This window comes from Xyrauchen texanus, chromosome 47 (assembly GCF_025860055.1).
Source record: "Xyrauchen texanus isolate HMW12.3.18 chromosome 47, RBS_HiC_50CHRs, whole genome shotgun sequence".
NCBI classification, from domain to species: domain Eukaryota; kingdom Metazoa; phylum Chordata; class Actinopteri; order Cypriniformes; family Catostomidae; genus Xyrauchen; species Xyrauchen texanus.
Window position 1 is genome coordinate 11,833,390 of NC_068322.1, and position 24,943 is coordinate 11,858,332.

The 24,943-nt window shown below is 38.6% G+C and overlaps 1 protein-coding gene and 1 pseudogene across 2 annotated transcripts in view; one reads left to right on the plus strand and one right to left on the minus strand.

Moving 5' to 3' along the window:
• LOC127638793 (plexin-B2-like) overlaps window positions 1–19,555 on the minus strand; it is a 144,966-nt gene extending 125,411 nt beyond the window's left edge. For both annotated transcript variants that reach the window (XM_052120529.1, XM_052120527.1), the window contains exon 1: window positions 19,223–19,555. The gene's annotated coding sequence lies outside the window, so the exon portion shown is untranslated. The remainder of the gene's footprint in view (window positions 1–19,222) is intronic.
• The window catches only part of LOC127638856 (uncharacterized protein K02A2.6-like), a 77,737-nt pseudogene that overhangs the window by 24,931 nt on the left and 27,863 nt on the right, over window positions 1–24,943 (plus strand).

Here is a 24,943-nt window from a genome sequence, read left to right on the forward strand (position 1 = left end):
AGACCGATTGCTCAGGTAGGTGAGGTGTAGGCTCCTGAATGTGATGAACTCTGGGATACACTTAGCCTTAAAGACCGCTTCGAAGCGGTATTCACGCTAGTGTGGATTTAGTGTGGGTTAAGAGCACTGAGCTTTGGCATGTTTTAGACATGGGACAGTCTTGAACACTTCCTGTTGCGTGAACACACACACCCAAGTGGTCAAGACCACAAGTGTGGGTATTGGGACAGGGCCCCAATCTCGACCTGTGAAGCTTCCATCAAAAACACCCTTAAAAATAAAAGCTCACGTTAAAATAAAAGCTCAATTCAAAATATAATCTATATGCCTGAAATTAAAGAAATTGCGAAATATATAAAAATTTTACCGTAAACGTAATATTCACTGTAGTAATAATAATAAATATTATTAATCGTTACTCTCTCTCTCTTTCCTAACGTTTGTCCCGTGTAGGTGCAAGGTCCACTTCGTGATAGTCTGCATTATATATATATATATACACTCACCTAAAGGATTATTAGGAACACCTGTTCAATTTCTCATTAATGCAATTATCTAATCAACCAATCACATGGCAGTTGCTTCAATGCATTTAGGGGTGTGGTCCTGGTCAAGACAATCTCCTGAACTCCAAACTGAATGTCAGAATGGGAAAGAAAGGTGATTTAAGCAATTCTGAGCGTGGCATGGTTGTTGGTGCCAGGCGGGCCGGTCTGAGTATTTCACAATCTGTTCAGTTACTGGGATTTTCACGCACAACCATTTCTAGGGTTTACAAAGAATGGTGTGAAAAGGGAAAAATATCCAGTATGCTGCAGTCCTGTGTGCGAAAATGCCTTGTTGATGCTAGAGGTCAGAGGAGAATGGGCCGACTGATTCAAGCTGATAGAAGAGCAACTTTGCTGGAAATAACCACTCGTTACAACCGAGGTATGCAACAAAGCATTTGTGAAGCCACAACACGCACAACCTTGAGGCGGATGAGCTACAACAGCAGAAGACCCCACCGGGTACCACTCATCTCCACTACAAATAGGAAAAAGAGGCTACAATTTGAAAGAGCTCACCACAACTGGACAGTTGAAGACTGGAAAAATGTTGCCTGGTCTGATGAGTCTCGATTTCTGTTGAGACATTCAGATGGTAGAGTCAGAATTTGGTATAAACAGAATGAGAACATGGATCCATCGTGCCTTGTTACCACTGTGCAGGCTGGTGGTGGTGGTGTAATGGTGTGGGGGATGTTTTCTTGGCACACGTTAGGCCCCTTAGTGCCAATTGGGTATCGTTTAAATGCCACGGCCTATCGGAGCATTGTTTCTGACCATGTCCATCCCTTTATGGCCACCATGTACCCATCCTCTGGTGGCTACTTCCAGCAGGATAATGCACCATGTCACAAAGCTTGAATCATTTCAAATTGGTTTCTTGAACATGACAATGAGTTCACTGTACTAAAATGGCCCCCACAGTCACCAGATCTCAACCCAATACAGCATCTTTGGGATGTGGTGGAACAGGAGCTTCGTGCCCTGGATGTGCATCCCACAAATCTCCATCAACTGCAAGATGCTATCCAATCAATATGGGCCAATATTTCTAAAGAATGCTTTCAGCACCTTGTTGAATCAATGCCACGTAGAATTAAGGCAGTTCTGAAGGCGAAAGGGGGTCAAACACAGTATTAGCATGGTGTTCCTAATAATACTTTAGGTGAGTGTATATATATATGATTTGGCACAAGTTTAATGCCGGATACCCTTCCTGATGCAGCCCCCAGTGGGGTCTCACTCACACACATACATACGGGGCAATTTAGAGTCTCCAATTCACTTAACCTGCATGCTTTTTGGACTTGTGGGGGAAAACGGAGCCCCCGGAGGAAACTCACGCAAACACGGGGAGAACATACAAAGTCCACACAGAAAGGCCATAATTGAGCCGGGACCCAGAACCTTCTTGCTGTATATTATTAATAAAAATGAAGCAGTATATAACAGCATTTGGGGGGATTTCCATAAGGTCCTACATAAAAACACTTAAGCAATGCATTAATTGCTTTGACACCAATCCCTACTATTTTATAACTCCTTGCTGTCATATCAATTTCTGATGGATCTAATCAAGTCTAGCTGTGCTATTTGTTTAGTTGTTTCACTCGGACATTATGGAAATAAATTGGGTTGCGAACAGCATTTACTGTTGACTTTAACAGTATTGGTTAGGGCTATGATTATTAGATAAGAATATTGTTTCAGGACCAACAAATATCTCGGTAAATTGTGTCATGCCTGCACACCATCAAACCTCTACTTTGAAATCAGACTGCACTGAGAAAGCTGGTAAAAGGAAACTATATGAGGAATATCCAGGACTGCTATAAGTGTATGTTTTTGGGGATTGTCCCCTACAGAGTCATCACAGGGCTGTAACTATTGCCACGCACATCTCAAGTATAACTGGAGGTGTGCCTTACTCTCTTTTTCGATCCCACTCTATTTGTCCCACACACGCACGCACGCACGCACACACACACACACATCACATGGCTCAAGGACACCAAGGCAGCACCTTGTTAAGACAGGGCGGAGCAGGTAATATTGGATTCAGACTCATACCAAACATAAAGAATTACATTATTGATCACAACATGGAGAAGGTTGTGAAAGAGCCATGCAGGCCACACCGGTATCCAGTCTGTGAACTGTGTCTGTAAATGCATGTGTGTGTTTTCATTTGCACACACACGGTGGTTCTATAATTGATTACAACTGGTGAGCTGACCCTCATGTATAATTCCAAATCTGAGCCTAGACTGCAGGGAAACACTCCTTATGATAATCTCCTGTCAGCCCAAGGAGACAGAGAGAGTAGTGTCTAAGGAAGCAGGTCTGTTTACAGTCAGACACACTGTGACCCACACGGTCATTGCACAGGTAGGATAGCTTGGCAACATTACAAACTAGGGATGTCAAAATCTAGTCAACTAGTGGATTCATTGGTCTTAAATGGGATCGTTCACACAAAATGTGTCTGTCTTTCTTCAGCAGAACACAAAGATTTTTAGAAAAATATCTAAGCTCTGTTGGTCCATTCAATGCAAGTAAATGGTGGCCAGAATTTTGAAGCTCCAAAAAGCACAAAGCCAGCATTGTTTATCTGTATTCTAATGATTCACAATCTTCATGCATATCGTCACCTACTGGATAGGTAGGAAAGAACAAAATGGAGGGATGAAGCAAAGGAAAAGAATAAATAAATAATTGCATCACAGTCCAATATGTTGCTATATGTACAAAGAATGTGAATCAGCAAAAACAAAACAGAAAAACGCTTGTGAACGTGCATAGGATGGCTGTTTGAAAGTAGATTTATTGTATAAAATGTTTTTTTTTTAAAGGGCTTAAATATTTATCTGTTTCTCACCCACACCTATCATATTGATTCTGGAAATATAGAATTAAATCACTGGAGTTGTTTGGATTACTGTTATGCTGCCATGTGCTTTTTGAAGCTATAAAGTTCAAACCACCGTTCACTTGCACTGTACAGACCTACTATAGACCTGTCTAACAGCTAAAGCCCAGCATGCTGCCAGCACTCTTATTAAAACACAACATTAAAAATATTGATAGAAAAATTTCTAGGCTAATATATATATATATATATATATTTTTTTTTTTTTTTAGATAAAAAAAATGACTTAAAAATAATCTACAAAACAAATCTAATTGTCTAGTCAGTTTATCGGTAATTAGTTAAAGGTATACTCATTAATTTCTTGTTTATGACTTAGACACTGACAACTAGTGGCATTGATGCAGTATCATTTAATTGCAAAAGTTTTCAGTTACAAATGCCATTGTAGCATATCAATATTCAGTCATCCATGATTAATCCATGAGTGAAAGGGTCCAATAACAGGGTTGTTACTGAAATTAAGCTAGTAGTATTTGGTAGGTCATGTGATCATTACATGGCAGCCCCCATGATTTAAACAGCTTGTATAAGGTTACTGATATGAATAGTCTATATTTCATGGGAGTGGTCAGGGTTTTATACATATTTTAAAACTACTATTAATTTCTTAAGGAGTACAACTTTTTTTAATGATGAAAAACTTACGAGTGCACATTTACCATCGTAAACAATCCATAGTTGTTTAAAACTTTTGATTGGCGTGCAAAACGTAGAAGTTGAAAAAATAGTCAAGCACGCGATTGCGTTTTCATGACTGATCACTACTGTCACTTCTGAGTAATCAGGTACTTGTGTCCATCCCTATGACCCATGCATTACTACACAGGTGAACTAACTAGGCCACACTACAAATAAGAAGCAATTGTGGACACACTCACGCACAGACACACTTTGTGTTGACAGAAGCCGGCTGGAGCGCTTATCTCGGTGGAATGCACGCTGGCCACTGCCTGATAAGAGTCGATGTTCCAGAGGCCGTTCAAGTGCTTAGGCAACAGCCAGGTGGAAAGGGGGGATGGCGCTACAAAACAATCCTCCATATCTCACGTTTTGTTTATGGATCCGAGCACGCTTGTGAATGATAGCGAGAACCTTGACGTTTCTGGATTTGCAGTTTGTACTGTTGTCGTCGGTGGTTTGTTTGAACTCTGAGGGGTGTCTATTCTAAAGGCAGATCTGGAGATGAGAGATGCTTTACATCTTCTAGCCCTGATCACAGGTCATGGAAACCACATCATCAAACAGCTATGATGTCAGAAAATGAAAGCAAAACTTTATTGCTAAAAGAAAAATTGGCTTGTTTACTTGCTGCACTTGGCCCAAGCAAGCAGGTTTGACTAATAAGATACATAAAACTAAGGAATTTACAATCAGCTCTGCTGTGCGTGGCACTCAGTGAGATAGCATGATGAGACAAAAGAGTAGAGAGGGAATGAAAGAGAAATGGTGGAAGGAGAATTATAGGACATTACAATTAGAGAACACCTCTAAAATCCAGGAAATTCCACTTGGATCTTTGACAGAGCTTGATTTAAGCTAAAGAGATTATTATAGGAGGAGACAGACCACTTGAAGAAAACTAAATGGAGAAATAGCAGAGCTCGGTCTGGCAGGTGTAAGAATGGAAGTCCTGATTTCAGCTAAAAAAGTAAACTACCGTTTTGGTTGAGGTGTCATGCAATATTCAGTCCCCCCCTTGGAATCCTACCCCCTTGGAAAGTTGTTCGTAATGTCAGATCAGAAGTGTGTTAGAACTTCCTGTTGTAGTTGATAACGTAAACAGTCAGTAAATACAGTATTACCATATTCATCTACCATTTATTATGGAATTCAACGTTCTGATATTACGTGGAGTGCCTGCACTGAATATGTTAGCTTAGCAGGATAACTGATTAGCATGCCAACCACAGGGACTGCATGATGGACTCTTTGCTTAGCAAGCGAATTGGCTTAGCCAATAAAGACTTTCAGTCAAATAAAACTTTTGTTTGTTTCTTTATGCTCACATATGCCACATCATTCAAAAAAGAAAAAAAAAAGTGTGAGAACAAGGGCAGCCAAAACTGCCAAAGTGTTTTGCTGTAGTGTGGGGTGAGACTGGACTGTTTGGTGGAGGTAGGAAAACAGATAAGGTGGAAGAGGGAGTCAGAGAGCAATACAGAATAAGTATTGCAAGCTAATTTTTAATTTTCTGAAATAGAGAAGGTAGGAACCTCTGAAGTCCGTGCCAAGTATTACAAACCCAAGCTTTGTAGTTAAAAACAGAAACTTCCCAGCCAGCAATTTAGCTCTGCCTGTGCTCAATGAGTCAATCAATCAGAATCTCGTCATATGGCGAGTGTGTTTATGGGTGTACTTAGATATAGTTTGGGGGAAAAATTGTAACCATTGCAAATGAGATGTTTGCACAAATATAGTGAAACCACATCTGTGTGTGTGTGTTTGTGTGTCTGTGTGTGTGTGTGTGTATAGAGATAAGTTCTGGCTTCCAAGATAGGCCTGTGACATTTGGTTTTGTTAAATGGCTGCAGACTGATGCAATGGGGCACTTTGATGAACACTGGGACGCTGTCAGGCAATACTGGGAAAGCTGCTGTGGTCAGACCTGGAACAAAGTAAAGAGAAACAGGAAGAGAGAGAGCAAGAGAGACGAAAGAGAAAGGCACCCAGCCAGTATCAGGCAGGCAGCGAGCCAGCACACAGGAAATTAAGCTCATGATCTGAAACAGAGACTCTGACACACACAAACATACACTGAACACATTCACTCAACAAAATTATGGTGTTTATGTATAAGCATCTATACGTGAAATTGGTTAAATCTCCATTTTATGCATATAGCCATATTTCACAGTTTCACACACGCATATGGACACACTCCAGATCTTCTAGTCTGCAGATTTCTGAAGCTGATGGAAAACGGACTGAGTGTCTGTGAATCTCCCACTCCACTCAGCGTGGCATGATCAGTCGACTCGTGAAAAGCTAGAGCAAATTCAGAGTGAGTTTTAGTGGTGCCTGCAAAGACAAACATCACTTTTACTATTGCTCATACTTGAGTTTAGAGATTTGAACCAAACCATAACCTTACGTATTAAACTTTTCAAATTGTGTGGCTTGATAAGGAGAGGTGTGATATTAATTTTCAAAAGGTATCAGATTTAATATAGGATAGTTCACCCAAAAACGAAAATTCTCTCATCGTTTACTCACCTCATGCTATCCCAGATGTGAATGATTTTCTTTCTACTGGAGAATACAAATTGAGACTTTTAAAAGAATATTTCAGCAGGTCCTCACAATGCAAGTGAATGGGTACCAAAATCTTGATGCTCCAAAAAGTACATAAAGGCATCATAAAAAGTAATCCATATCACTCCAGTGTTTTAATCCATATCTTCAGAAGTAATATGATAGGTGTGGGTGCAAAACAGATCAATATTTAAGTCCTTTTTTGCTAGGAATTATTCTAAATGCCCAGTCAGGTGCGATATGCATGAAGAATGTGAAAGTTAAAGTTAGATCGACTGAGTAGGGAGGAGAATTTAGAGTTAAAAAGGACTTCAATATTGATCTATATCTCACCCACACCTATCATATCGCTAATGAAAACATTGATTTAACCACTGGAGTAATATGGATTACTTACTATGCTTAATTTAGATGTGATTTTTTTTGGAGCTTGCATTGTATTGACCTACAGAGTGGAGATATTCTTCTAAAAATCTTTGTTTGGGTTCAGCAGATGAAAGAAAGTTATACACATCTGGGATGGCATGATGGTGAGTAAATGATGAGAGAATTTTCATTTTTGGGTGAACTATCCCTTTCACCTAAATTGGAGTATAACTGATGGGGGAAAAAAAGCCCATAGACACTGAAAAAGGGACTCAAAACATTTCTAGGGACCAGATATTATAGAGACTTGGTGGGGTGGCCTTTCTGAAAATTCTAAAAGCAGGTTACACTGTGAAAGTGTCATATGCTGTCACCATTGATCTGTGCATTAACCATGCATGTGTGCTGGACTCACACACATTCTTGGTAGTCTATAACTAGGGTCTCTCAGCAGGAAGCACAGGGGGTGATTTAGTGACAATTAAAACACAACTGGAGGAAAGAGGAGGTCAATCAGCAACCAGGTCGTTCACCTCCTAGTTATCGACCCCCGCCCTCTTAAATCGGACATCTTGTACTATGGATCAGCCATTATAAAACCTGTATCAACCTGTCTGACTTCTAAAATAAAGGATTGAAGCCATATTAAACATGCTGAACAGCATGACTAATGTACGGGAACATGTATTACTTGTGTTCCTTTTCCCAAACTTCCAGAAATTCATAACCAGGACATTCCCATGTGGGAGTTTCCCTTATGTCAAGGATATAGAGATAGGATCATTTGTGACCATGACAACCAAGCCCGCTGTGACTCCACCCCTCAATGCCTCATGATCTGACAGTTGAGGCAATTTAAATGACCTTCGTCTCCAGCTGTTACTCATGTCCCATGCTTAAATAAGATAAACACGTGTTCAAGCATACAAACAAGCACTAAATCCAATCATTCCAGGCCCTCAAAACAATTGCAGTTATTCAGTTGGCCAATATGGTGAAAACGCAAACTTAGAAAATCCTTTCAATTGACATATCATCTTGCCTCAAGCCCCAGATGCAGGCTGTCTCCATAATTAATATTACTGATCATGGGAAAACGGGGGGAGGAAATATCCTACAGCTCAGGGCTATCGGCAGAGCTCAGCAGGATGAAATATTAGCGGTATTTTAAAGAAGATAATTAAAATTAAAGCTCAGTGTGAGGAAATTGGACTGTTTGAGGATTAACAGCACCAACGCCGATGCCTGTGGAGAAATTAAATCCAACTGTGTCAATGTTATCGAGGAGCAATTCACCGCAACATATCTCAGACACAAAGGGCCACCCTGCAGGTGCTTTAAACAGATTTTCTATACAAAGACACAGACAGACCAGACAAAAAAGAAATACATTTGTTAGTATACACCATCAGGAAGACAATTAAAAACATCCCAAAGAGTGCCACAGGGTCATTTCCGTCATATTTGCCATTTTTATAGTAATTCACTTTTTATAAGTAAAATATCTGATAAGTGAAAAGTGGATAATTGTAGAAATATCAACATTAAATTCTCAAAGAAGCACCTTGTAGTTTCACAATTTTGTGCTCAAGCCCCGTTATGGTCAACCTTTTTACTATCAACCCTGTTACCTTTCTAAAAGGCAATACAGTAATTATGTCCCAACACATGTTAAACTGTAATGATTTAGCTTTAGATGGCAAATTAACATTTAAACCTTATTTATCTAGTCTGTTTAATATCTTACAGAAACTTGCTTTAAAAATAATTTAATAAAACTAAAAAATGCACCAGTTTTATAGAATGGCCCCATGAATCGGCCATATGCCAAATAATATGGGCCACATTTTTGCCAGAGCCCAAAATAGAGAATTATTCCAATTGTTTTTTGTGTATTCAGATTTAGACCTAATACATGACTCAATGGGATGCATTTATATAAACCATGCAGGCAACTTTAAAACATCTGAGACTGTTCAGTTGCTCATAGGCTTATCTTGTCACACCTTTATACAAGTGCATTCATTATACAAATCAGATGCAACTAAATGCAGAAAGGAGTGCCTGCTTTGAAGTTCTGCAAATGAAAAGCACTTGAATGACATTAGGCCAAAGCGCAATAGATGTTCCAACCTCTCTCTCTGTCTCCTGGCAGGCAACAAGCAGAGCATGTTCTTGTTTTTTAGGGTCCCTATAAATGAAAAGTAAGCTGGAAGGGAAAGCTCGGTTGAAAGCTCTTTAAGACAATACTTTCATTTCATTCCCCCATGCAAACACAGAGTGTTACACTGAATGCAAGTCTGTGAGGACAAGCGCCTTGTTCAATAACTGCCCAGTCAATGGACATTTGTTAGAATAGTGTAACATTGTAAAACTCGGGTCAAAGTCCTCGTGTTTCATTCTGAAAGAGATTTGAAGTTCATAGAGCATAACCTGACCCTCAAGAGCTTGCTGACAATGCTAGATTCAGAAAAATGCTAGTAATTTTCTTCAGAACAAACATCAAAGTTTGATAGAGATCATGACTACAATCGAAATTAGAGATAAGAGGGGGAACTCATTAAAGCATTGCAATATCTTACCTCCCAGTGCTAGATATCCTTATGGCAAGAATCAATATTATTAGTTCAATTTTTCACATATAATTTTTTTTGGGGGAAAAAAACTGATTTACCACCGTTTAGAGCAAGTTTGAGAGTAGGCAAAACAAGTCAACACACTTTCATTCTGTTCAACCAAGACGAAAAACAGCTGCTAATTTAAGCCTATATCTGGTCTCATTTGTAAGGATCTCTTCTCGCCACTTGTACCACACAAGGGTTTTCGTACACCAATTAACATTGCTGTTGTAGTAACGCTGATGTTCCTCTGCTTTACGTTATTTCTACAGCTCGACATTGAACAGTACTTGTTGTGCAAAGCACCAAAATCCCCAAAATTTGGAAAAACTTGAGTAAACTGTATTGGGTAGTCATGGTCTACATTAGTGCTGCACGATTAATCATATCACAATCACAATGTCAGCCTGTGTGATTATATGACGGCAAATGCTGTGATTTTATTAAATAAGTGCATGTGTGGACGTGACAGCCCATTCTCTCTGAGAGCTGTTTGCCCATTTTCTACATCGCTAATAAAGATGACCAGTCAGTCTCAGTTTAAGGAGTGGCACGTGTGGTCATGTCATGTGAGTTTCCAGTGTTCAGTGTGGAAATCAGGTAAAGATGGATGCCGAGCAGACCGACACTGAACTGGTGGCCAGAAAAAATAACACAGAAACACAGATCACAGCTTGGCGATATGTCTTTATTTCATCAATAATTAAAGTTAATACGTGAGCGTGATATGTAAATAAGCACAAACTCCACAACTGTCATTCTCTGTACGGTCAGAGCTGCTTCAACCAGTCGCAGAAGAGACCCAATCTGAGCGGGAGTCGAGACAGGAAGTGATGTGATAGAGTGATGCACACTCTAGTCGTCTCTTACCCCCGCTGTCTGCAGCTTGCAACGTGTAGCATAAGATCAATCTTAAGTGAAAAATAACAATAAAATTACAACAACAATAAAATGTGTGTGTGTGTGTAATTATATAATATATATATATATATATATATATATATATATATATATATATATATATATATATATATATATATATATAAATAATTACACACACAACAACAGTTTTAGTGGTTTGATTGAGTGAACCACACTTTTATATCCAGTTTCCTTTTCAAAAGAGTTTATAGAAAGTACATGTTACATCCTGCTTAAACGTCCCTGTTTGTTTGGACAATCTTATTTTCATGAAAATGTTTATGTTCTTATTTATTTTTCTATTTTATTTATGTGTAAAATTGAGAAAATAACAAGTTTGCAGTAATGCAAAGATATTATTTAATTTTGTAAAAATATTTTAATTTGAAAAATTTGCATTTATAGTTGTAAATAGTGTGTATGTTTGAGTTTAAAAATACCACATTTCAGCATTATCAGTTATCTATATGTGCATTTTCCTTGATAACCAAGCCAGTTGACTCATGATACCATTTGTTTATTATATCGCAAATCGCATATTGCAATATTAACCTCAATAATCGCAATATTACATTTTCCCCAAATCGTGCAGCCCTAGTCTACATTTAATCTGGATTACGTAATCAGAATACACAAATCAAGTTCTTGTAATTAGATTGCATTACATTTTTGAATGTGCATAAATCACATTACTTTTAAGGATTGCATGATTACATATGGATTACATTGCGTATCAGTCTTGAATTTTTAAAGAATTGCTTGAAAACTAAACTTTTAATGTTAAATGAAAGGAGTGTAAATCGGTACTTTATATATTTTCATCAAAACATGCAGTAAGTAGTCTATAAACAATCAAAACTAGATTACTTAAAAAGTGTAATCTAAAAGATTACATTACTGATAACATTTATAGCTGTGCAGCCTAATTTGTAATCAGCACCAGATTACATTTCAGAATGAATCTGCCCAACACTCACTGAAAGTAAAAGACCATAATATATCCCAGTTTTTATAATATATATATATAAACATAAAATAAAGATATTGCAATATTATTGTAGCATGGATCAGATAATATCACGTAGCAATGTCCCTACTGATTCCCACCCCTATTATTATAAATGTCCTTTTGATGTAAAGATACACTCTGAAATCACAGTGATATTAACAAAGTGAGTTAAATACATGTTCGAGTGCATTAAAGGTGCCGAATAGATAAACGAATGAGGCAATTCATAATTTAATTGCCACTTCAGATTATCAGTTTGAGCTTTTGTCAGACGTTAGGTATGGGGAAAAAAAGGGATAGATCCAGGACAACAGATTGTGTTTGTGGGGGTTCCAAATGTGCCGTGAGACACAGTAGGAGATTGGGGGATGTGGCATAGCCTAGTGTGTGTGTCCCAAGGAGATTTACAGCTGTCACTCACATGCAAGAGAATATGTGTGATCACACCTCTGGTCTTACAGTTAACAGACTCTTTGTCACCTGCTGACACCTCCCACATGTTTGCCCACACACACACACACACACACACACACACACACACACACAGAAATGTACACACCTGCCACGACACCACACAACGACACTTTGGAAGTATGGTTGGTGACAGGTTCCTAAACAAACTGCGTTAAGCTGAGGCATAATAACCCTGACTCACTCGTACACCATATTACCATGATAATTCACTCTATCACTCCGCATGATGCTGCTACTAAGTTAATAATGAATAAGATAAAATATATTTAGACAGAATCCCTAACACCCACCCTCTCCAACACTTTAACCCCCACCCACGGACATGACAAGCATGGCCATAAACACACAGAAGACATGCCTATTCATTGACTAACGATACATAGAACGAGGGGCCAGCATATAGATCAAGTTTGTCAGAAACTAGGCAACAAACCAAACAGAGGAAGCGTTGATGACTCTAACCTTAACACAAAGTTGTTACATCAAAATGAACATCATGGGTTTTTCTCGTCAAAAGCTTTTGAAGCCCTGATCTTAAAAACAATCCAGTTTAAATCATTTACATCGCCTACTGTACAGGGGTGAAATTGTTTTTCATTTACATTTTTTACAGACTCTTGCATGTATAGACTTTTCATCAGAAGTTCTTCTCACAAAATCGTCACGAATTTGGTGTGAATAAGCCTTTAGTGCAGGCCAAACATTTGTCTGTCACGGGCCAACTATTGAGGAATCCTGCAGTAATGTTTATAGGCATTATTTACTAAAACATGTTGTTCTAAACCAGTTTGACCTTCCATGTGGCACAAGATCAGTCACCATACACCTTCTATGCATCTTTTCCCATACAATAAAAGTGAATGGTGACTGAGAATGCTTAATCTGTATGAAATGCCCCTAACAGAGGAAGATCTTAAAACATATCTCTGATCATGAACATTAATGCACCAGGAATTCAAAAGCCATCAATTAAACAGGAAGTTTGAAATAATCTTGACCTTTGTCCCCTGGTAATCCAGGAGCAAATTAATCAGCTTGCTCCAACCCCAACAGACATCTTGACATGCCCTGGCATGTCTCCATCTCACACTTCCCCTCCAACTCATTCTCCATAATTAAATATGATGAATAAAAGTCACATTCTGAATTAAATAACACTGATTGGATTGGAAAACCAAAATTGTACCAGGGATTGTGTTAAAGTGATGGTGTCTCGAAAGACATTGGCCTTTTGTGTGGCTTTTTCATTATTCTCAGCACAATCTACCAGTGCACATCCATTAGTGTGGCACAGGCCTAAATTAGCAGCCATAGAAATCCATTACCATCAAAATATATGAGGGCTCAAAGCTGAAGTGCTTTTCTCAGCCTGACAAGGTGCTTTCTTTGTTTCCAAAAGCTGACAGGGAAAGGGAACCTGCAAGAGGCTGTTCTGAGATATACAGCACTAATCAAATTTAGTTAACCTTAAAGGAATAGTGCACCCAAAAATACAATTCTCTCATCATTTCCTCAACTCCTCAAGCAATCCCAGATGTGACTGACTTTCTTATGCATAACACAAATGAACATTTTTAGAAGTATTTCTCAGCTCTGTAGGTCCATAGTGAATGGTGACCAAAACGTTGAAGCTCCAAAAAACACAAAGTTAGTATAAAAGTAAACCATAAGACTCCAGTGGTTTAATCCATGTCTTCTGAAGTGATTTAATCAATTGTGGGTGAGAACAGACCAAAATAGAACTCATTTTTCACTGTACATCTTGCCATAACAGTCACTAAGAAGACTGCAGATGTCAAGATTTATAGTGAAAAAGGAGTTATATTTTGATCCGTTCTCAACTACAACCGATTGGATCACCTCAGAAAACATGGATTAAATCAAGTCTTATGGATTACTTTTATGATACATTTGTGTGCTTTTTGGAGCTTCACATTTTTGGTTATCATTTAATTGCATTGTATGAACCTACAGAGCAGAGATATTATTCAAATAATCTTAATTTGCATACTGCAGAAGAAAGATTGTCACACATCTGGGATGGCATTAGGGTAAATTATGAGATTTGCATTTTTACCCTCATGTGGTTTCTAAATGCATAAAATCCTCAAAGGTTCTTCTTTTTATGTGTGCGTCTTTCACAGAAGAATGTAAATCATACAGGTTTGAAAAAACATGAAGGTGAGAAAATTATGACGTGAACCATTCCTTTAAACAGGTGCTGATATTCAAGCATAATAAATGGCACTCTTTTGATGTAAACTGTTCATAGATCAGTAATTCTTTTCAGACGCTGCTTTAATCCAGCAAAAAGAGTATTTGAAACAAACATAATGCAGAAAGAGAGCGCAAAGCCACAGTGATTAGCTCATAAATGAGTGGGCCGCTCAGGAAGTGTGGATGACTGAGTGAACGTCCAGACCAAAGATGGGCTTTTCCAGGAGGCCCAGCTGGGGTACTGTATTGTTTTGAACAAGGTCACTGCAACCACAAACACACTCACATACATACGTGCTGTCAGCAAACATGTTGCTTTAACTACTAAATTATGCTTGGCTCCTTCAGTACTATCAGTCACATAACAAGTTGCACTGATATCTCAGACCACAGGACGTCTTGCGCCACAAGTCGGTGTTTAAAAACAGAAGAATGGGGGTTGGAATACAAGAATTATCACCATTCTATAATCAACTAGCATGCTGAATGTTCTATTGGTGACTGACATGTACAAAATAACAGAACAAGTACACAAATATACAGAAAGTCATGAGAAACTCCATGAATATGGCCGCTGCGTACTGTCTGCATGTTCCCATGCAAAAAAAAAACACAAACAAACAGTCACTGATCATAAGAGATGAGGAATGGAGCTCTCTCTCTCTCTCTCTGCACTCTTTTGATCATTGATCTTTGAACTTGAGGAGGCCAGAAGACTTCCTGCTGTGAATCACTCAAGCAACCATATGATTTTCTTGGAGGAATCCAAACAAACTTTTGTGCCCATTTTCATATAGGCCTATTAAATGATGACTATAATAAATAACCTTATAAGGACAACTGAATGCTATACTTTTGAGATATTTCTACATTGTAATTACTCCATATCTAAGTCACAACCTAAACATGTTCTGGCACCAAATGTTAATAATATCCTGTAACCGTGCTAATATGCTACTAATTACAGATACTGCATACATACAAGTCAACTGACACAAAAATGAAATGAAAGGATGTGGCTGTGGTCAGAATTTTGGTTAGGGAAAATTGGAATGGTTTGATCAAGGGATTATCTAAAGCTATGTGGTTTATGGGTGACATTATGTTAGTGCGTTACTCCTTCATTTGTTCCACTGTAAAAATGTATCCAACTTGTGGGGGGTTTTGAGTCACATATACCACAAAATGTGAATTACTTTGCATCTACATGAAAATGGTGAAATGGTGAACTGAAATGGTGACAGAGGTTCTCATTTTGCGAATTGATAGTTGGCTAAACAAGAAATTTGTAGAAATTTGTGGCAGCAGTGTAATGTATAAAATCATGCAGATATGGGTGAGGATCTACAGGTAATGTTCACATCAACCATCAGAATGGGGAAAAATGTGATCTCATTGATTTAGACCATGACATAATTGTTGGTGCCAGACGGGCTAGTTTGAATATTTCTGTAATGCTGATCTCCTGGGATTTTCAAGTGCAACAGTCTCTAGAGTGTAAAGACAATGCTGCGAAAAACCAAAAACATCCAGCGGCAGTTCTGTGGATAGTGTGTTTTACCTAAGCATTTTGTGAGACTGTGGTGGGTGGACCTCGGACCCTCTAAAGGGGTCTGGGGGCATGGTACCCCGAAAGACAATTTAGTACAATTTAAAGTAAAATACATCAATCTGGTGCACTTTGAGAGCAAAGTTAAGAGGCTAGATCAATGAAGAATTTTGTGCTCTAGTAGTAATTTAATCATAAACTCGTTGGTTTCAGGGCTACACACATATGCCGCCTGTCAATCAAAGAGGGCACAGCTGTTACTAGATCACTAGCGAATTATAAAATGACGTGCTCTGGATTACTTTCAACAGCAGAATAAGAATATTAACTTTTTGGTGTAGTGGTCTAAGCACATAACTGGTAATCTGCTACCGGTTAATCAGAAGGACGCTGGTTCGAGTCCCACATCCACCACCATTGTGTCCTTGAGCAAGGCACTTAACTCCAGGTTGCTCCAGGGGGATTGTCCCTGTAATAAGTGCTCTGTAAGTCACTTTGGATAAAAGCGTCTGCCAAATGCATAAATATAAATATAAATATATAAACTTTTTAATAAGTGACACAGGCCTAGGCTATCACAAATATAGCTGGTTATTTATTCATTATTGATGTTTTAATCTGTCTGCTTTTCCGGTCAGAGAAGTAAATTCTCTTTAACTTACCCCTTCAAAAATCCACTTGTCTTGGACAAGAGTTAATGTCAAGCCCGGGGTTGTATAGATATGAATGGTGATGACACAGCAAATAAGTCACACCCACAAACATGGCAAACCAGATGTTTAACGCAGTTCACAAATGGTCAAAACACAAAGTCGACTTGAGCATGCATTTGAGCTATCAAAGAAATGAAGCAAAAGTGGTTACCGGTGTTGAACTTACTCCTCAGATGCTGAAAATAGTTACGTCGTCAAAGCCGCTAGTAATAACGTTAATGTTAGCTAATGTTAGATTAACATTAATTACCAATTATAACTTCTGCAGTTACTTTATCTGTTTGCTGTCGTACATTGAAAATGATAAAATTGTGTTTGGACAAGTGATAAATCCAGTGGGTACTGTAACACGGGCCGATCACAGTCTTGGTAATTAATGGTAAACACTGGTGGATGAAAACACCTTGTTGATGAGCAAGGTCAACGGAGAATGGCTAGACTGGTTCGAGCTGACAGAATGGCTACGGAAGCTCAGATAACCCCTCTGTAGTCTGTACAATTGTAGTGTGCCGAATAGTATCTCAGAATGCACAACATGTCGAACCTTGATGCAAATGGGCTACAACGGCAGAGGATCACGTCGGGTTCCACTTCTGTCGGCCAAGAACAGAAAGCTGAGGCTGCAGTGGGCCTACCATTTGTGTACCTCAGCAGAAATTCAGATTTTTCAGACCTGGCAATGTTTTTCCATCCATCTACTGTCCAGTTTTGGTGAGCCTGTGCCCACTGCAGCCTCAGTTTCTTGTTCTAAGCTGACAGTAGTGGTAACTGGAGTGGTCTTCTGCTACTGTAGCCCAGCTGCCACAATGTGTTGCATTTTCAGAAATGCTTTTCTGCATAGCACTGTTTTAACGCATGTTTATTTGGGTTACTGTCACCTTTCTGTCAGCTTGGACCAGTCTGGCCATTCTTCTCTGACTCTGTCATTAACAAGGCATTTTCACCCACAGAACAGCCGCTCGCTTGATGTTATTTGTTTTTCGCATCATTCCCTTCACACTATAGAGACTGTTGCACGTGAAAATGCCACAGTCTAAATCACTCAGTCAGAGATCATATTTTCCCCATTCTGATGGTTGATGTGAACATTACCTGAAGCTCCTCATCCATATGTGTGTGGTTTAATGCATTGCACTGCTGCCACACAATTGGTTGATTAGATAATCGCATGAATATTTAGGTACAGAGGTGTACCTTATTAAGTGGCCGGTGGGTGTATATGCACTTGGCACTGAAATTGACCTACCTACCCAACTACTGCTCTGAACGAAACAAGTAGATGAGCAACTCAAGCCTTTAACTCATCTGGAAACATTAAAACTGATCACAAATATTTGTGTAATGTTACCAGCAATGAACTCCACAGAATACAAACAGCAATGCAGCCATGCAAATACACGGTAGAGGGAAATTTGAATGCCTCATTACAGGTGATGTTATCACAATAGCTTGTGTAATGTGAGAACAGGATGTAATTGGAAGAATAAACAACCCAGGGAAAATGAAATGATGGTTACTGAAACTTGTGTTGCAAATTATTTCATATGGTAATGAAATGAGCAGAGAATGGCTGTGAAGATTTCTGCTCGGATGGCTCAATGCATGAGCTGTAACAAATGTTTCATGGCCAATCAAACTCAACATGCAATATTTTATGATTAAAATCGTGTTTTACACAGTAGGCCAAAATCACTTCAGATAGGATCAGCATTTTAGAAGCATTCAAGGAGAACTTAAGCAGACAGAACAGTGTTAAGGATTTAAACAAACACTAAAACAGCAAACACTAGGAGTAAAAGGTCGGTTGGGGCAGTTTGAGGTACTTCTCAACAGCATGCAAACTTTTGTAGGTGAAACCCGAAAAGCACGTTTTTTCTAGAGCTTAAAAAGTTTTTAAGGCAAATCTGTTACTTGCAAAGAACAGGAGACATGAGTTGATGCGCTTGACATTTTATCAATGTTGCGTGTCTTTCCACATTCTTAGACAATATGTGCATATCAGAGAGTTGATGCTTTTAGAGCCGTTCACACCGAACATGTTTAATCGGCCATCTGCGCTGTTTTTCCAAAAGTTTTTCTATGTAATCGCTCACTATGGTCGTCTTTGGAGCGTTGCGTTTTTGAGACGCCATGTCAAGATAATATAGAACGTCAACTTTACAAAAGCACTCGAGACGTCTGCGTTATTTTCTATTAGTTGCGTTTACCATTTTTGTGGGCAAGAATACTTTCGGTGTAAACGGCCCGTTATCAACGTTGCATGTCTTTCCATCCGAATTATCGCGACCCCCGCGCCTGATTGATCTTGTTTTAAATGTATTTAAATATTTAAACGATCAGCGAGCACAAACTGAATCAATACGTCAGAAAGTTACACATCAAAGGACTCGATGTTCTTCCGTTATCTTCAGAGATTCGCAAGTGTTACAACGCTTTAAAAGCGACGACTACCAACCAGGGGTCGCGAGAAGCATAAACACGTATAATAGTTGCGATAAAACTCGGGACCGTGCTCAAACAAGTAAAACGACCATATATTGTTTTAAACGCTTACAAACCAGCGCGACTGAGCAATCTAAAGCTCGTGGTTGAAACCGACAGAAAGTTGAAACTGTTTACTCACCTTTCGGGAACGACCTCGCGATGCCAGATCAAGATTTCTGTTCGTAAACTGGCAGACTACCGATCAAAACCCCCAGAGACCGATTTCGATGAAAGCTTTACATTATTCTTCTTCCAAAATGACAAGTGAAGCAAGTAGAAAAAACAACAACAATATTCCTCGCAATAAAGCCGGGGAGGCTAAATGCACTTTGTTTGGGAAAATCCGAAGAACTATGCAAGTATGGGCGATGTATTGGGAATCCAGCGTCGAAAATAAATCCTGGCTTTTCCACGCCTTGTAGGCTGAGCTTCAGATAAACCGCCAGGTGTGAATGTTCGCGGGTACCTGTGTGAGGTTTCCAAACATCAGTGGAGCCAACATCACCTCCAACTAATGTATGTGGATACAGGACTTGTGCAGACTTGACCGACTGACCAGAGGGAGCTCTGGGGGCCGCGCGCGCGCACTCACTCACTCACTCACTCACTCACTCTCTCACTCTCTCACTCTCTCTCAATGAAATTTAAATTTGAAGTACTTTATTAACATGATTGTGTTTACATACAATATTGCCAAAAAGCATTATTGCACAAAACAGAAAATGACAAGACAAATAATAATAATAATAAAACAGTAACAAATAACAATAAAAATAGATTTAAAATAAGGTCTCTCTCTCTCTCTCTCTCTCTCTCTCTCTCTCTCTGTCTCTCTGTCTCTCTGTCTCTCTTCTCTCTCTCTCTCTCTCTCTCTCTCTCTCTCTCGCCCTCTCTCTCTCTCTCTCTCTCTCTCTCTCTCTCTCTCTCTCCATATGGAGATATACATGTGCCAACATTTTGCGAAATTGTATTTGGAGCGCACAAACATTTTCTGCGCGCGCAAGATGGTAATTTGAGCGTGCAAGTTCATATTTTCAGAATCAGAATGAACTTTATTGCCAAATTTTCAACTTCTCACATACACAAGAGATTTTTTATTTTCGTTTTTATTTATTTATGGTGATAGGAGAAACAAGTGCAGACAGAGCATTACATTGAGACATAATATAAAACATGGTAAGAGTATAAATAGACATACACATAATAGGACATATAACAGAATGGCACTTACATGTGCAAGTGGTAATGTATGTGCATTTGATTTATTGAATTAAATATGTGAATTTACATATGTACATGAGATATGTATTTACAGTAATGTTCCATGGGGGAGTCCTGAGGCAGTTTAATTGTTCATGAGGAAAATGGCCTGATGGTAAAAACTGTTCTTGTGCCTGGATGTCCTGGTGCTCAGGGCAACAGTTCAAAGAGGGAGTGTGCAGGGTGTGTGGGGTCCAGAGTGATTCTAGCTGCATGTTTCCTCACTCTGAAGAGGTACAGGTCTTGGAGGGTGGGCATGGTGGCACCAATAATCCTCTCAGCAGTCCTGACTGTCCGTTATAGTTTCCTTCTGTCTGATTTGGTGGTTGAACCAAACAAGACAGTTATAGATGTACACAGGACAGTGCAGTAATTCGTGTACAGAGAGAAGAGCAGTGGAGAGAGGACGCATCCCTGAGGAGCACCAGTGCTAATAGTAAGAGGCCCGGATGTGAGTTTCCCCAGTCTCACTAGCTGCGGGCTATCTGTCAGAAAGCTGGTGGTGGAGCATTTGAAGCAGCAGGGAACTTCACACTGCTCCAGTGATCTATTGAATATCTGTGTTAAGATGGGGACCAGTTGGTCAGTGCAGACTTTCAGACAGGCAGGTGAAACACCGTCTGAGTCTGAAACTTTCCTAGTCTTTTTTTCAGAAAGACTCGACACACATCCTCCTCACAGATCATCAGTGCAGATTGAGTAGCACGAGGGGGGGTTCCAGGAGGTGTGTGTGTGTGTGTGTGTGTGTGTGTGTGTGTGTGTGTGTGTGTGTGTGTGTGTGTGTGTGTGTGTGTGTGTGTGTGTGTGAAGGGAAGATCAGAGTGGGAGAGAGGTGTGAGACTGGGCTTTTCAAACATGAAGTAAAACACATTCAGTTCATCAGCCATTAGTTGACTCCCTACAGAATGAGGGGGAGGTGTCTTATACTTGGTGATGCGTTTCAGGCCTTTCCACACAGATGCAGGATCGTTGGCTGAAAACAGTTTTTTCTGCTTTTCAGAGTAGCTTGTTTTAACCACTCTGATTTCCTTAGTAAGTGTGTTCCTGGCCTGTTTGTACAATATTTTATCCCCAATGCTGTAAGAATCCTCTTTGGCATGACGAAGCTGTCTGAGTTTTCCTGTAAACCATGTTTTATCGTTATTGAATGATAAAAATGTCCTAGTCGGGATGCACATATCCTCACAGAAACTGATATATGATACTGATAAGTACTTTTAAGTCATTTTAATGTAAAGTAATTGTGCACACACAATATAATATTTGAGCGCTTGAACTCAGTTTTGCAAGATCTCACTTGTTCTCGCTCCTCGTATGCCCTCTGCATTTGCTCAGAACTTTAGACTGCTCAATTACTTTTCCAGCCATATTCCGACAAGTCCCGCCTCCTATGTGAGGATTGGCTATTAGAAGCTACTTACAAGTGTTCTGCGATTGGACAGTTGAGGTAGCTACATCAACAATGAACATCTCAATAGAATTGTAGCAGAAGAGCCAACAGGCACAATACTCCAAATACAGTACACACTTCATATACAGTATGCCATTATCATTACAACATATATTTTTCCCATGGATTATAGGCATACCAGGAATACTGTAAGGCTTAGCTTACTGCAATTTAAGTTTTTCAAAATGAAGTAGTCTGGGATCATGCAATGCTAAGGATTTCTTTCTATTTTTAAAAAACTTTTTGCAGTCTCAAACAATTGAGGGTCAATACACTGTACATTTAAATTTCCTAAAACTAAGACGGGAGACATAATTAGCATCTTTTTCTTTTCCTTAATCAATTTTGCCAGAAGGGCTGTGGTAAAATGCATAAACTTAATAAAAACAGCATACTGAACATTTCAAGATACCCCACATCTTTAAAATGCAAACATAAACAGCTTTTCTAATTTATTATGAAGAATAGAATGTTAATTTAGGCATTATTTATAATATTAGTCAAATTTATAATATACAAGGCTGTTGTAAAATAGGAAAGGACACACTAAAGAACATTAGTCTTAAAGAGTTTTACACATGCAAGTGATTATATTAATGTAATTTCAGATGAAAGTGGTAGCAAACATGGCTAAGCTAGTAGCTAAGTGTAACTTGGTAAACTAGATAACCAAATACTAGCCAAGAAACCCATACTAAGAGAGCTAGACATATTAGTAAGCCTATTGACAGTGTAGAGACTAGAAATATATTTAATAAAGGTTAAATAAAAACCATTAAGTCAACAAAATAACTGCTTTTGTGTGGTCATAGTATGTTACGCATTTCCTTTCTTGAAAACAAACAATCCCCTTCTTTTCTTCTTGTTTTTATTAGCAGTATGAACTGTGGTCTAGCCAGCCAATCAAAATTTACCACCTCATCTCTAATTGGCTGAAATTCTGGCACATTATAATGCTGTGACCTTGTTGAGCAAACAAGCAGTCAAAGCTATGAGTGCACGCAGAGTGGGTAGGAGGAGAGAGCAACTGAGAAATTTCACACGCAAAAAAACAGTGGAGTTACGTAAATTTCAGAATTATGTGCAAATTCACATTCAAATAAACTTTATTCAAGTGCAAAATGTATTTTTGTTTGCCCAAAGTGAATTAATCTTTGCAAGAAGATACATTGCTTCATAAATCTGAGTTCACGCACCTGTAAAATATAATCTTGCGCATGCAGAACATTTTTGTGTTCTCAAAATAAAATCTTGCATGCACAAAGTATAATTTTGTGGCACACATATAACTCCATATCTCCACAGCAGTAAAATCCATACTTGCTTGTGACACTCTACAAACATGTCTGGAAAAAAGTCAGTTATCAAGTGAAAGAAGGAATCAGAAATAGTTAATTGCTGTAACCTTGCATCAAACACCCTTGAGGTCCCCCTTGTCCCCCACTGTGATGCCTGTGAAGAAATAAAAAATATATATTTTCCTCTCCCACCTCCAGTAAATCTGAGATTTGTGCTAATCTGTCTCATGCTGATGCTGAAATTAAGGCCATACCACTGTAAATCATAATCTAAAGACTGGTTTTGAGGATGGAGGCACATTTTGTGTTTGACAACACATTTAAGCCCAGCTCTTTCATTAGCCCACATTTTTGGATCCAGCATGTTTATGCATGCCATTTTGAAGATTAATGTCCGAGCAAATTACTATTTTTTGTGTGTGTGTAGATGTAGAAGCCTACGTACAAGATAAAGAGTTTTGTTTAAAAAGACAGATTTATAATGTGTTTGTGGGGCAATTTTGGGTGTAATCTGATTACCAAGTGATTAGTTACTGTAATCTAATTACTCAAGTCAAACAGTAGTGTAAATCATTATATTGTAAATTCTTGTAGTAATCAGATTACAGTTAAAGACTTTCAATTAAAGTAATCACTTTTAAGTACATTACTTGGGAAACAAATATTTCTATAATAATTGCATTTATGTATAATAAATGTAAAATGTTAATTGAAATGTATGCCTGTTTGCATTTCTGTGAAAGCGGAAGTGTGTGTGTGTGTTAATAAAGGAGAAAATGCAGACATTTTGAATTGGTTGAGCAGTAAAAATAAGTTTTTGAAAGTAACTTAAAAGTAAAGGAATTAGTAATGTGTTTGAAGTTATAATTGTAAGAAATCTGATTACTATTTTAGAGAATTTGTAATTTGTAGAGGATTACATTCTTGTGTGCCTTACCCAACACTGTTGTTGAGGCAGTTTTAAAATGGATATTTTCCAACATTACAGCCAACTTAAGCATTTTTTTAAATGTTGCTGTTTCACTAAAAATAAAAAAGTAGCCTATTTTTAAGCGCATTTAAATTGCTTAACAATTTTCATCAAACTGAATTGCATAATATTTAACTAAAATATATAAAACTTGAATAAGCTAAGATATTTTTTAGAGTGTTGCAATATGAACCACCCCTTGTTGCTTTGGATAAACACGTCTGCCAAATGCATGTAATGTAATGTTGTCTAAAGGTTTTGTGTGCAACATTTTTGTTAAACAATCATCACAAACAGAATCCTGCTTCCACCATCTTCATGCATGCACGCTGCATCTTAAAGGCTTTTATTTGTCAAGATTAGAGATATTTTACAGATTGACCTTCATAAACCCACCAAGCTCTACTGTCTTCCACAGGTAGCTGAGATCTTTGAAGTTAGCAAAGTGTCTTTGAGGAACTGCATTCAGGGGACATGGTAACAAGAGCATCATCATTAATGCAGTCTCTTTAATTTTGTTTTGGACCCCAGAGTGTTATTGCTGTGAGAGTGTGTGTTTGCACGTGTGTATATTGTAATTGGGCAGAGTGTCAGAGCTGAATGATTTGAATAATTCATGACTATGGAAATTAATCTGTCTGAAGGAAAAGAGTGCAGTCCTTGCCCTGAGGCCTGCAGGGACAGAGATGCTCTCCTTTGCTCTGCTTTTCCCATTTATTCTCTTTCTCTCTCTCTCTCTCTCTCTCTCTCTCTCTCTCTCTCTCTCTCTCTCTCTCTCTCTCTCTCTCTCTCTCTCTCAACCCTCCTAAATGCTTTTTCGAGAATTTTATAGTGTGAAATGTGTCAAAGAGTTAAAGTTGATGAGTAAAACACAAATATATC